General features: G+C 33.7%; 1 protein-coding gene across 6 annotated transcripts in view; it reads left to right on the top strand.

Moving 5' to 3' along the window:
• Positions 1-13914, top strand: part of LOC120628375 (solute carrier family 12 member 4) — a 415818-nt gene that overhangs the window by 196524 nt on the left and 205380 nt on the right. The window lies entirely within an intron of this gene.

Genomic DNA, 13914 nt, shown 5'->3' with positions numbered 1-13914 from the left:
ACAAATTTCTTTATCTTAAAAACATCTCTCTGCATTTAAAAAAAATGATTCATTATTGTAGTATACTCTTTACATGTATATATATTTATACAGTGATCTTTTCTGAATTTTAGCAAAGAAAGCTTGGTATTCTATGTACTTATTACAAGAAATCTTGGTACCAGTGGTAAATAGGCGTTGTCACCCACGTGCCTCTGAACGCATGCGGTTCCAGTACATGTGCTTTGCTTTTATTTCCTCCTTCTCTTAAGAGAGACAGAAGGCCACTATGGTTAAGAATGTCCGCAGTAGAGAACATCTTTCGGTCACAAAATGGTGACATTTTGTCGGATACACACCGACTAAAAAATTATGGTGAGTGAGCCGTATTTAATAGTGATTAGATAAGCTACTGTAATTATTTAAACGAAGGAACTAACGACTCAGAACAGGCAAAACGTAAGATACCTTCAAGATACTACTAATAAATCTATAGTTACTAATAAATAATTAATAATTTCTATTGTTTCCTGTACGATTGCAGAATACTTGGTCATTTTAAAAGCAATCATTACTATTTATCATTATTACAAAGTTATTCAATTAACTAGATAGAACGAAAAATCGAATATATCTCTTTTAGTCTTAAATCACATATTTATTTAAAAACCAAAAAAATATATAATAACAAAAGTATTATTTGAATACGTTCGTAATTTTTAGTTTCCCACTATCTCCTAACTATGCTTCCCAATAACATTATGTAAAGGCAAGAGAGTCATAAGAATTATACAGCAGTAAAATACATTTTAATTAATTCTAATCGGACGTTTCATTTCGGCGAGTTTAAGAATTTAAGGACTACACCTAAACAAAACAATTATTTTTAAAGCTACACTTATTATTGTAAAAGTTATTTTTAAACACATCCGATTTTATTTACAAGAATACACGTCCTAAAGAATCTTAACGAAGACGTATTTTAGCATTCAAAATTCAAAATTCAAAAAGGTTTTATTCATGTAGAGTAGATGTAGTATCACAGGCACTTATGAAGCGTTCATACATTTAACATGTTACACTAATGTTAGTGATGGTTATAACTGCGTTAACTTAAAACTAAAGCTAGCAGGGTTCCAAACGCGTCCTGGTCTAAGAAGAGCCCACAACAAACTTAGCCAGGTATCTTTATTTGAATCAAATTGAAGTACGATGTGTGTAAATTCTCCTTATCCATCCCGTAACCCATTTACTGACTCCGGTTAACATTGCTTATCCAGCGCGATGAACTGTTTTTTGATGCTGCCACACATCTTTGAATAAATTGTTCCTAATGATGCTTTGAAAACAAAAACAAACGGGGACGAAGTCGCAGGCAACAGCTGGTACTAATTAAAGAAAAAAAATCCCAACGGTTAATTATTGTAAATTACTTATTATAGTAAAACTAATTTCAACATGATTTCCTCGAGCATTCAAAGAGTAAGTACTAAAGGAAATATGTAGTTTTGTCACCGCAATTGTCAAGTATTGATTTATGATTTCCTGAAATTAGTTAATTGAGATTCCCTAGTGAAATTTCAAACTCATTATTCTATTAGTGATTCTGATTGATTTCTGACGCATTCGTAATAATCGCTAATAACGTTACAAGGGTGGCAAGTTTGTAATTAATTATTAAGGTCGAACCGCGAGTTTCAATACCGCCTTAATTATCAATGAACACGAGTAAGAACATTGAAGGCTTAAGAAAAATATAAATGGTAAAAATCGGTAAACCCTTGCACAACTTTAAAACGACAATGATGGTCTATTGCCGTGTTTTATATTATAGTTGCTAGGTATTTTAGTTTTCCATTTCGGAAAATCACCATTTAATAAAGAAATAAAAAATACCTTTACCTTTAAGTATTTGTATTGTCTGTCATCATTATTAAGGGTAGATAATAAAAAATGGGGTGAAAGTTTTGGAACGAAATTCCTTGTGCAGCTTGGAGTAGGATTTAACTGATAGAAATCGTCAACTAATGAAAAAGTGTTACGCCTCCTCGAGAACACACACGTTTTTTTTCTAGATCTTTCACGTCTGCTTCCAAATTATTGGAATATATTTACCAGAAAGTGATACATTTGTTAAATTATAAAACGTAAATATTGTTGTGAATGCTGTGTCAAAAAAGGTAAACATGATAAGTAACCAAATGTAAAAGACACTGAAAACTAAGTCCCATGTATAATGTATTAATGCTATATTTAGTGTTAGTAAAAAGACGTTTACGTGTAGCACTTTGAATAAGTTTAAATAAAATCTCAAGTAAATAGGTATACTGAACGGACTGTGTGTAAACTTCCTTTAACTTTTATAGCTCCACACATTTTTCTTTCAGAACACGATCGCCTCAGGAGTGCAAGTTCAAATCTGGTTGGTTCTGCAAGTTTAACTTGTATTTCAAAGTTATTGAAACTATGACAAGTTAAATTGAGATAATCGGATGGTATTATTTAATAATGTGTATAAATAATGTGTGTTAAATAATGTGTGTTTTCAAATTAAAAACGGATTTAAATATGTTTAAATTCCATTGGTCTGTTTAGATTTATTTCACGCAGCAACGTGTACAATACCTACGGTACTATACTGAGAAAACATAGGGTTTAATTAAACACTTTATTCGTACTCCACAACATGTTAAGAAAGAAATAAACAAAACAGATTCTTCGAGTAACAGGGTACAAAAGACGGCTTTATCGCTAAGTAGCTTAGTAAGCTTAATATGTGCCAGGCAACCTTAGGATTAGGAAAACTAAAAAGAAAACAAAAATGGTTAGGGCTGGAAACATGTAAAGAAAACCTCTACGCATAAATATACTAGCACTTTTCTTGAGTTCGTATATCGAGCCTTCTTTAAAGTCACCAGTGATGTGACTTCAAAGAAGGTTCGATACACGAACTCGAGAAAAGCGCTCGTACATTTATGCGTAAAGAGGTTTACTTTCAATAGATTAAAAAAAAATCTTAAATCTTTTCGTTATCTTTTTAGATTTCGAAAACCTTATAAATACCATAAGATAATGTAAAGGTTTTTTCAACTTACTCGCAGCAATTTTGTCATTAAAAAAATTAGTAAGCAAGAAAGTATAAAACGAGATTCTCAATCATTTTGACGACGGCGGAACGGTGTGCGCTGAGGTTTTAAGTGGAGGTCCCGGGTTCAATCCCCGGCAGGGGAATTTGGGAATTAGCTAGCCTACTAACAAAGACTAGCCGCTAAGCGATTTAGCGTTGCAGTACGATGTCGCGTAGAAACCAATTAGGGGTATGGCTTTAATATAACTGCCATACGTACCTAACTGGGTAGCCCATTACCAACTTCGACTTGCCTTTTAGTTGAATCAAAAACATCTTGTCTTTAGGTAACTATATACGTATCTGCTATATGCAGTTAAATGTTACCGTATTAGTTTCCTTTAACGAAACTGTAGTTTGATACCATGAGGCTACCTTCACCTGTTACATTTTAAGGTCGATGTCATTAATAAGTAAGCAAGTAATGTTTATGTGGCATTGAATTTTTATTTTTAGTATTAATACCTATGCTAGTTCTAATTTTGGACCGGTCCAATGTTCTAAAATAGCACAAAAACTGATACCTACACAAAGTATTTTAGATCATTAGTATTTATCTAAATTCAAAAAGGTTGTTGGACTACAAAATTTAGCATTATAGGTATTTTTATATTTTATTTACCTGACGTGCTTTTAGTGTTTTAACAATTTAATGGAAAAAATAAATTATTTGCGTTGATAATATTTTCTTAGTTAGAGCACACCTAGTACCTACTATATATATAATGTATTTATAATTTATATAATTATATACAAGAATTACTCGTTTAAATATATTTAATATTTATAATATGGTTAATAACATTAATCACTACTAATATATAAAAAAAATTAAACTTGCTAAATATATGATGCTCTCATTAAAATATAAAATACCATTTAATTTTGCATTCTAAATAAGTAAATTCTATAGTATACATTGGCACGCCTGTGCCGAATATAAAATTAAATTTATATAAAGTGCGACACACCTTTATCAATGGGTATTATAATAATGTAAAACAATATCATCATACTGTTTCATCTTCCTATTTTAAAAATCGACAGCCTTAAATAAATAAAATAGCAGCTGACACTGTTGTAGATGGCGAAATACACAAAGTTGACAAAGCTAATAGGAAAGGTAGGCCACATTAAATACCACTAATACTATAATCAGAGAAATTAATACAATACCAAGCAATTTAGTGCCCTTAGTATATATAAGTTTTGCACACTCCCAAGCGTAGACACATTTCCAAATATTGAAACGCTGTGACGCTAAAGAATAATAAACCTGAACAGAGAGCTGCCTGAAGAAGTGGACTAATCCAACCTTTAACGCAAGGATTACATTACTTGAAAACGTCTCTGTGCTGACAAGCATTAAGAGTGTTATACTATGATACATTTTTATAATAAAAAGATTTTGAATTATTGATTTTGAAAATTTAGAAGAAGAGACTTTGGCAAAAATTAGCAACACTATCAAATTTTAATGAATTCTGAGATCATATTACACGTGTTTGTGTGTATGTATGATCATGTGTGTGTATTATTATATTAATATTGTCTAATCCACGACCACGTTTAAACTTAAATGTAAACAAAGTTTTCTTATACAGTAACATACAACTTTATACAGTAACATATTGAATTAATGAATGAATATACTTTTATTGCACACCACAAAAAGTACATAAAAAGAAAAATATAACAAAACAACGTATACAATTTGGCTGCCTTATCGCTTCATAGCGATTTCTTCCAGGCGATTTCTTTAAACCAAAGTACAGAAAATAGGTGGTGCATATATCCCTATAACCATGAAATAAATATTTGATTACTTAAATATAAAACAATATTTGTAACTTTCTATCAAGAAAATTTTGCTGAATCGTTTAAAGCGGACAACCTACCTACTTAGTCAAAAATAATATTTTTTTTCGCTGTGAAACACTACCTAGTTTAACATCTTAAATACAAACAAACAAATGTTTAATAGACAACCTACTCTTGTTTGGAGTCTGTCGGATAGTAGAATTTCCATATTAATGTTAGAAATCCATTAAGCAAATGCCATTTTCCTACGTCTATGATCAAGCGACGCGAGATCTCTGATTTAAAGAATTTAGTATTTTATTTTGTCTGTCCGTCACCCCTCATAACTTCTAAAATGTGTTCCATAATTTAATTCAAAAGTAATATAAAAATCGAATACGAATTTTAAAACTTTGGGGAGTGAGCTCATATTATAGGCAAATAGGGGTCGCATATGACACAACCTCTTGATAAAAACTACTATTAGACAAAAGATCACTAAGGAAATTAGCCTTTTTTTACCCAAATCTTAATTAAAATTTTGAATGAAACTTCGTGACATCTTTTCGTCCAAAATCCCTCAGTGCCTAAAGACCAAAATTTTCGAACAGTGCGTGTTACTAGTGATCACTTACGGATCCGAGACGTGGTCCTCAGGTCCTCAGGTCCTATGGGCCTCAACTCAGAGTCACTCAGTGGGCGATAAAAAGAGCCATATTAGGAGTATATTTACGTGATCAAATCAGAAATGAGGAGATCCGTAGAAGAACGAGAGTTCCCGACATAGCTCAACGACTCACGAAGCTGAAGTGGCGATGGGCGGGGCACATAGTTCGGAGAACCGATGGACGTTTGGGTTGTCGACCCCCAACCAGGTGGACAGATGACATCAAACAAACCGCGGGAAGCCACTGGATACAAGCGGCCCATCATCGTGGAGATAGTTACACCACCCTACAAAAGACCTATGTCCAGCAGTGCATGTCAGTCGGTTGACTTGATGATGATGATGATGAATGAAATCTAGCCTATGTCCTATATACATAGGACATAGGTCCCTTTCTTCTGAAGCCACGAACGATCCTTCCTCGCCCCGCACTAAAAACACGATTGCTATTAGCGTAACCGGCAACAACAAATTCTACCTTTTTGAGTGCTTTCTAATATTTTTATGCGGTTTATTTGAAATTTTATGTTTTAACATAATATGTTCAATTCAATTTAGCATCACATTTACCTTTAAAAATATTTAACTACACTTTATCTTGTAAAATTTGTATTTTGTCGGTTACTCGAACACGGCGTCAGTGGACGGATGGATTACCCATAATATATAATGTGATTGAAACGGCGAGGCACAGATAGTCACAATATTATATTGTTGGCCAATTATTTACAATTATATTATGCATGCCTAGACAAACTGGAGCTAGAATGCCACAAAATTGCATTAAAATCTAATAATTTATTGCCAGAAATATCTTATCAAACAGTCATATAGATAAAATTCGATATAAATTCCCTGGTGGCTAGTGTCTGGCACTAGTATTTTTAGTTATTATGATAAGATATTATTTTAGACAGGTTCTGAACGGATATCACATGTGGACGGAGTTAAATAATTTTATGTATCTCTTTTTTAAGCTTTAAAATATTGGATAATCCAAATTAGTTTTATTTTTAAAAGCAGTAGGTATCTGTTGTGGCAGAGCTCGTCCCTAAAGAAGTGTACTTACTTCTGCTGCAAAGCAGCATTGTTGGAATGCTGTATTCCGATCTGAAAGGCGTGATGCCGGTGTAATTACAAGCATAACAGACGTTTAACATAAATATACCTGCCTACCTCAGGTTGAGGGGCACTAGTCGGCAAGTTCCAGGTCGTATTCCCAGCATGCCCTGCGAATTATTACATACAGCACTTTTTATATCCTAAGTGTAACTGTTTCTACCACCGATTTGGAAAGCAGATTCTTCTGAAGGGAAGCCGGCTAGAAACTCAGCAGTTGCTCTTTTCCAACATCAACATTAATAATTTTTCTATCTCGCGGGAGATGAGATCGGATGCAGGCTACCTTGCCATTGTTTACATTCTTCATAATATATTGTAATGGGCACGACAATAGAGTCAGTTTGTCTATGAATTTACCTAGTGGAAATGTTACAATAGACAATATGTAAGATATGAAAAAAATGTAAACTCATAGACAAATTGACTGACCTTTGTACTTATTGTATTATGCATAATTGACTATAAAAAGAACACAATTTTTACGATTCTCATAATGACCAATTTTTATCTTAACAAAAATTATGCGAGTAGGTGTAATCCTAATCTTAGAATATGTCATCGATTTTAAGATACATAATAAATAGTCTATGAATATCTATGTAGGTGTAATAAACGACGTATCCTTTATGTAAATATAGAACGGGTAAACCGTATAGTTGAAGAGAGTGTGAGGTTGACAAGGAAAGACCTCCCTGACTCAGTGGTAAGCACTGTGTTCTTATAAATGGGAGCTCCTGGGTACAATACCGAGCAGATAGAATTTTTTATTTTTCTAAACTATCTCTTATCTGGTCTGCTTCTGCATAGGCACTATCCTACCAACAAATTACACTTAAATGCTCTCTGTGATAACCTCTAAATGAGCAAGTCATAATGTATCTACTGTTGGTTGTCCATAATAAATAAATAAATAATTTAAATGCTGAAAAAAAGAAACAAAGATGTAGCGCCTATCCATTAAGAGTACCGGTAAAATGTTGCCAAAATATCAGGAGTTAAATACATCCGCCATACCCCTAACAGGTTAGCCCGTTACCATCCAAACCGTTACGCATAGACTGCATTATCACTGACTGCGTGATCACTGCATTATTACTTAAAATTATTTTTAGATATTGTACTATCAAAGCCAAGTTTAGACAGAAAAGAGACAACACATTTCTGTTTGGAGATGCATACATTACATAAACCTTAACACACTATACTCGACTGCGAATAATATATTTACAATGAATCAACATTAGGTAAATAGTTAGTAACTGTCGTTGAAGGTGAAAATTATCATCATCGACCTATTACCGGTATTGGCGTGCATAGAGGATATACACACCTCTGATTACCGGCCCACTATAGGGTATGGGTCTCCTCACAGAATGAGAAGGGCTGACTGTGATGGTGAACAAACTCCACGAAACTCTTCCGTGGTTCTCACTTGATTTCTGCCCACCTACGAGTATCTAGCTCTTATAAAGCTGTATTGACCGGCACACCTCCTAACCCTAATGCACTTCGGTATTTTTACTGTCCGTGCTAATTACTAATGAACTAATTTACTCTGTGAACACGAATCCACATCACAAAATAAATTATATTATAATTTATTTAAATAAGTACTATCATCGAATTATTAATGGTCAATACCGACCATTATTGCGTTTAATTTTATTACGTACATAAAACAAGAACATGGCCGCTAGTTTAGATCTGATTATTTTAGTCTTTTTTATTGGAATTCCACATGCCACAGACTAATGTATTCATGATGGAAAAAAGAATTGGGCTTTATCTCCAGTTGGGTAGCCGTTAAAGATGACGAATCCTAGCGTGCATATTCTATTATTATCTTAGTTTTGCGATAAAACTACAAGATTCTTTAATATCCTGTTCAACAATTTTATTTTAAGTGCCTTCAAGTATGAGAAAAAAATCGTTTCAAATTTTATTTTTGGCGAACAAATGTAATTCAAAACGTACTAACTTTTTACCGCGATCATGCGCATATATTTTAGTAGCAGGATTTCATTCTAGGATAAAAAAGTAGCCTATGTCACTATGTACCTCTTAAATTTATTACTACAAGCAGTTAGGTTTAAGAACCCTGGGAAAAATTACCTAGTCTGTACCTGTCTCCATCATGCAAACTGAACTGAACTGATTAAAAAAAAAAACGGTGCAGAGGTTAAGTCAATAATGTTAAGCAAACTAATAAACAAAGACACACGTTCGCATTTTTAATATAAGTTTGGTCTTGCTAAAATGCTAGTCAGGCTTGCTCACTGTGGTTACCATGCCTTTGAAAGAAACGTATAAATCAATTTTTCGTTGTAAATTTTGAAAACACTGAATCGCGTAGTCACCGTTGGTTTTAAAAGGTTTTTTTTTTCAAAAACTGTGCCCATTACGTACGTACGAAACCCTAAAAAATATCATCGCCGATACAATCCGTTCTTACGTAAAATAAGGCAACAAACAAACAACACACCTTTCCGTTATGTATGCAGTATGATAGCATTCGTTAAAATCTAATAAAAGCCTTAACTGTTACTGTTGGTTTCTGAAACTATGATCGAAGTCAGGAAATTACAGGGCTATTTTATTAATGATCAAAAGATCATTTTTCTGTTTTGTTTATGATAATATAATCCGTACTAATATTATTAACGTGATGGTTATGGTCTGTTTATATTTTGCCTATGTTCGGGCTACACTTCACATAATACAAAGCTTTTATCCAAAAGATGGTCATAAAATATTTTTCATTTCGTTTATTACAGCACTAGAGTAGTGCCCGAGGATTTTAAAAGAATAACGTTGTTACTTATGCACGGCTGCACAGCTATACCGATTGGGCGATATTCTTGATTGAGAAAGGATGCAAGCCGGAGATGGACATCGAATACTTTAACCCTAGAAAACTAACAGTTCCTAAGGATTTTTTAAGAAATCGCAAAATGAGCACGCACAAGAACTTCCCAGGATACTCTTTAAAGAATCGTACTCTATTGGTTTAGTGCATAAAATCGATGTATTTATAAAAAAGAAATTATGGCACTGTGCTAATTTATATTTGTCAATCGCTAATCAATGTTGTAGTATAATTAAAATCATGTTGAAGACATCTTAAGATTACAATTTGACGATCAAAATATATCGGTTGTCCACATCAACAAATTAAATATGTTAGTTAGAAGCCACTACGATCGGTCGCTAAGTAACCGTGGGTGAACAAATCTTTCATACTTTATGGCATGTTTTCGTTTTGTAAGATAAGTTATATCTAAATAGGTTTTTAAGCATTATTGTGGGAAATTCCATGCACGGATACAATTTTATTGTGTTTACAGTTTACTATTTAATATGTAATTAGCGAAACTTCCATAAATTTCTTCACAATATTAACTAAACAGGGCCCCAACCTAAGATAGTTTGTATATACTGTAAGCCCAACCATTGTTACTGACAGTTATTTAGTTAGACATATTCAGAAATGCCAGTTAGTTCAAATGTGGCCGCAGCCGCGTTGCGTGCATATAAATACTATATCAATTTATGCTATGGCAGTGCATGCCAAATTAATTTAAACACAAATAGAAGCGGAAGCCCAGTGAGTAGGACTTAACTTTTGGAGGCCAAGTTAGAATCCCAACACACACCTCTAACTTTTCTAAGTTATGCGCATTTTAAGCAATTAAAATACCACTTGCTTCAAAGGTGAAGGAAAACATCGTGAGAAAACCTGCATGCCTTAGAGTTCTCCATAAAGTTCTCAAAGCTGTGTGGAGTCCACCAATCCACACTGTGCCAGCGTGGTGGACTACGGTCTGAACCCTGTGCCCTGTAGTCTACCTATAATAGGTTGATAATACAATACTTTGTGTATTTTATATATTTATATAGGTATTTATCTTATATATTTTATTTGCATTTATATATATATATATATATATATATATATATATATATATATAAAAATATATATATTTTTATATATTTTATTTATATATTTGTATAATTTTAAAACTTATTTATTGCACCATCTACCTGTTTTCAATGTTTTTTCCTTTTACGCCATTGGTTGCCTGGAAGAAATCGCTATGTAGCGATAAGGCCTTCAAATTGTACTCTCTTGATATGTATTTATATCTCTGTAACTACTTTTTTTCTTTGGTGTACAATAAAAGTGTATTCATACTTTGTATTAGCCGGCTTAGAGTTATCCCGGGCTATATTAATAAACTAAAATATAGTTGTATTATATACTTGCAACAGCCCAAATTAATTAATAGTATTGGTTTAGCGACGTTGATCTAAGTCGTAAAATTTTGAAGCTCAAATTTAGCGTCTACTCTCTTTTAAGTCCCTTGGAGAACATTAAAGTGTCAGTGCCAGTGATGTACAGGTAGTCTCCTGACCGAGACCGATGCTTTACTGATATTAATTATTAACTAAATTACACTACGGCCCTTGGTTCTCCTTCCACAATGAGAAGGATTTAGGCCGTAGTCCACCACACTGGCCCCATTGCGGCTTGGTGGTCCACACGCCTATGAGAACTCTCAGGCATGCAGGCATGTATGTGTATGAAACATTATAATTGCAGAGTATAATAAGAAGAAGAAGAAACTTTATTGCGCGTAAACACACAGAAAAATAAACATTAAGAAGTATACAGTAAACAATGTAGACATGCAAGGCGGCGAAAAGCATTGCTGTAAGCTATCTCTTACAGGCAACCTAAAATAACTTACTTTCTGAAGTTTAATTCATCACAGTTCTATAATTATAGGAAGGTACTCTGTACCATTGCATAGACGAACATTATTAACCCTGGTTCACCCAACCTGTGACTTTTCCGATGGTAAGAGAGCCCTTGGTAAGTCTTAATTATTGGTAGGACGGTAATTATTATTGGCCCGAGGCTAGCGCCACTTTGCTAGCCTGGTATGAAACCTGGTATTACCTAAACAAATAAGGCCATATGCTCACTATTATTTAAATGTTTTAGATCTTTATCTTATTTGTTTACTGCTTAGACTATTGGTTAGGATAAAAGAACACACAATACAAGCACTAGAATAATTTATTTTTATTTTATAAATATTCACTAATTATTGATTTCGATTTAAGATACTTTAATCACTTTACCCTTGTTCGTGAATTTACCCGTGAGACTGGCGAAATTGAACTGCCTTATCATCATCATATCAACTCATTACCGGCCCACTATATGGTTCGGGTATCCTTCCACAATGAGAAGGGTTGCTTTTAAATGCGGATCTTCCTAAAATAGAGAAATATTGCTCCGAACGTAGGTGTCTAAAGTATGCAGTAATTTCGGATACACTTCGAATTAGCTGTACCCGACCCTGTTTAGCTATGTCTCCTCAGTCTTATATTACCTACACTGGATTTATTAGTGTACTACCTGCTGTATACTGTATTGCTATTTAATGGTTAATATATGATAAACTTATAAACTTATGAGATTTTAGAGGAATGTGCAGCGTCCAAATAAACTCATGTGAGTTTCAGGATGCGAAGATTTATAATTTTAGTAGTTTGTGTAATAAATAAATAAATAAATAAATAAATAAATAATTGATTATTTAATAGGAACAAAGACTTTTTGTTACTTAAATATAAAAGTAATACATATGCTGTCCCGGACTTTTTGTAGGCATTATCAAGCTCTACAACTTTTCCATAGAACTCAATCATATATCTCTCACCGTTAATGCAGAGTTCGTAAGGAACGTCTTCGTTCGACCGTTTTTTTTCTGACTTACTTTGCAAATCTGACTACTACGCAAAGTTATTTTCAGTTTAATATACAGCCTATGGCAATCAAAAATAATGTGGCTTTATTAAAGTGAAAGAATTTTGTAAATCTGTTCAGTAGATCCCGAGATTACCCCCGACAGTGTCACACACTCACAAACTCACAAACTTTACCTCTTTATAATATTAGTATAGAGATATAGATATAAATTTACAGTCCCGAGGGAACTGACTTACCTTTGTAATAAATAAAGCAATCTGGAAAATACATCTCAGAAGGGCAAAGCAAGTTTGTGCAATTTCAACGTTACACAAAAGGTTTTGACGCAATTCTGGTTTCTATTTCTGGACGCGCTAAAGTTTGTGTTGTGTTGTAAGAAATTTTCAGTTCGTATTAGCTCTGAGTTGTAAATATGGTGTTCTTCACAACTTCACACTCTAAGCCACTTTAAAAACATGGTAAGCAGCCGAACCAGCGGCGTTTATTAAAGGGTGGGGACGAAGAAGACGGTTTATCTTGTACGATTATGTCCTCTCCAGAAGGGATTTGGCTTATTGGCTTTATGTATCCAGGAATTGCATTGTTATAATTGATTGTTTAATATGCATCGTAAAGCTGGTTACGCGTAAATTTTGTAACTGAAACATAGCGCGAACACAAAATGCATATTATCTTGTACGAGGCTTTAAACTTACCTTGTTGTCTTACTCCGTTAATATTGTTAGTTTATTCATCGTTTTTGAAGTGCAAAGCGCCTACATTAAATAAGAGGCAACAACGATTATCTGTTCCTTACCTATTATTAACTATTTAATTACGTTCTTACTTAGTGATTTTAAAATTGAAACTATCTTAAGTGGTAATTTTAAGTGGCGGTAAGTTGATGGTTATGATAATTTTATGCCTGGATTATTTATGATGATATGATGAGATTTATTCATCATCACAATTCATCTACATTACTATCATCATCATCACTGCTGGGCATAGGTCTCTTAGAACAGAGGTAATGAGGGCATTAATCCACTGCAATGTTCCAATGCGGGTTGGTGGGTTTTATTGGTTGGTATATTACCGATAGTTTCCAAAACTGTCCGGAGTTCTTAGTCTTGCGATTATTCGCGTGACATAGTCATGTCTGAGGCTGGCACGCTGTGAGTAGCTGAGGCAGGGCCAGGGCAGTAACCAGTGAGTAAACCTTAGTTTACTCAAACACATTTATCTGGTTTGAAGCTTATAATACAAATAGCTTTGGCCGCGTTCTTGAACGATTTGTTTTCTGAGATTAAAAACCTTTATTACTCTCTGCCCTGTCAAACAACTCTATGCCGAAAATCCAGCTGATTGTTTGCTTAGTTACAGCGGAAAAGATGGACAAATGAACAGACAAACAAATTAACAAGCACACTTTCGCATTTATATGTTAAGTAAAGATTATTG

The sequence above is a fragment of the Pararge aegeria genome, chromosome 2, assembly GCF_905163445.1.
Source record: "Pararge aegeria chromosome 2, ilParAegt1.1, whole genome shotgun sequence".
NCBI lineage: Eukaryota > Metazoa > Arthropoda > Insecta > Lepidoptera > Nymphalidae > Pararge > Pararge aegeria.
The sequence above is the reverse complement of the archived record's forward strand: the minus strand, read 5'-3'. Positions and strand labels throughout refer to the sequence as shown.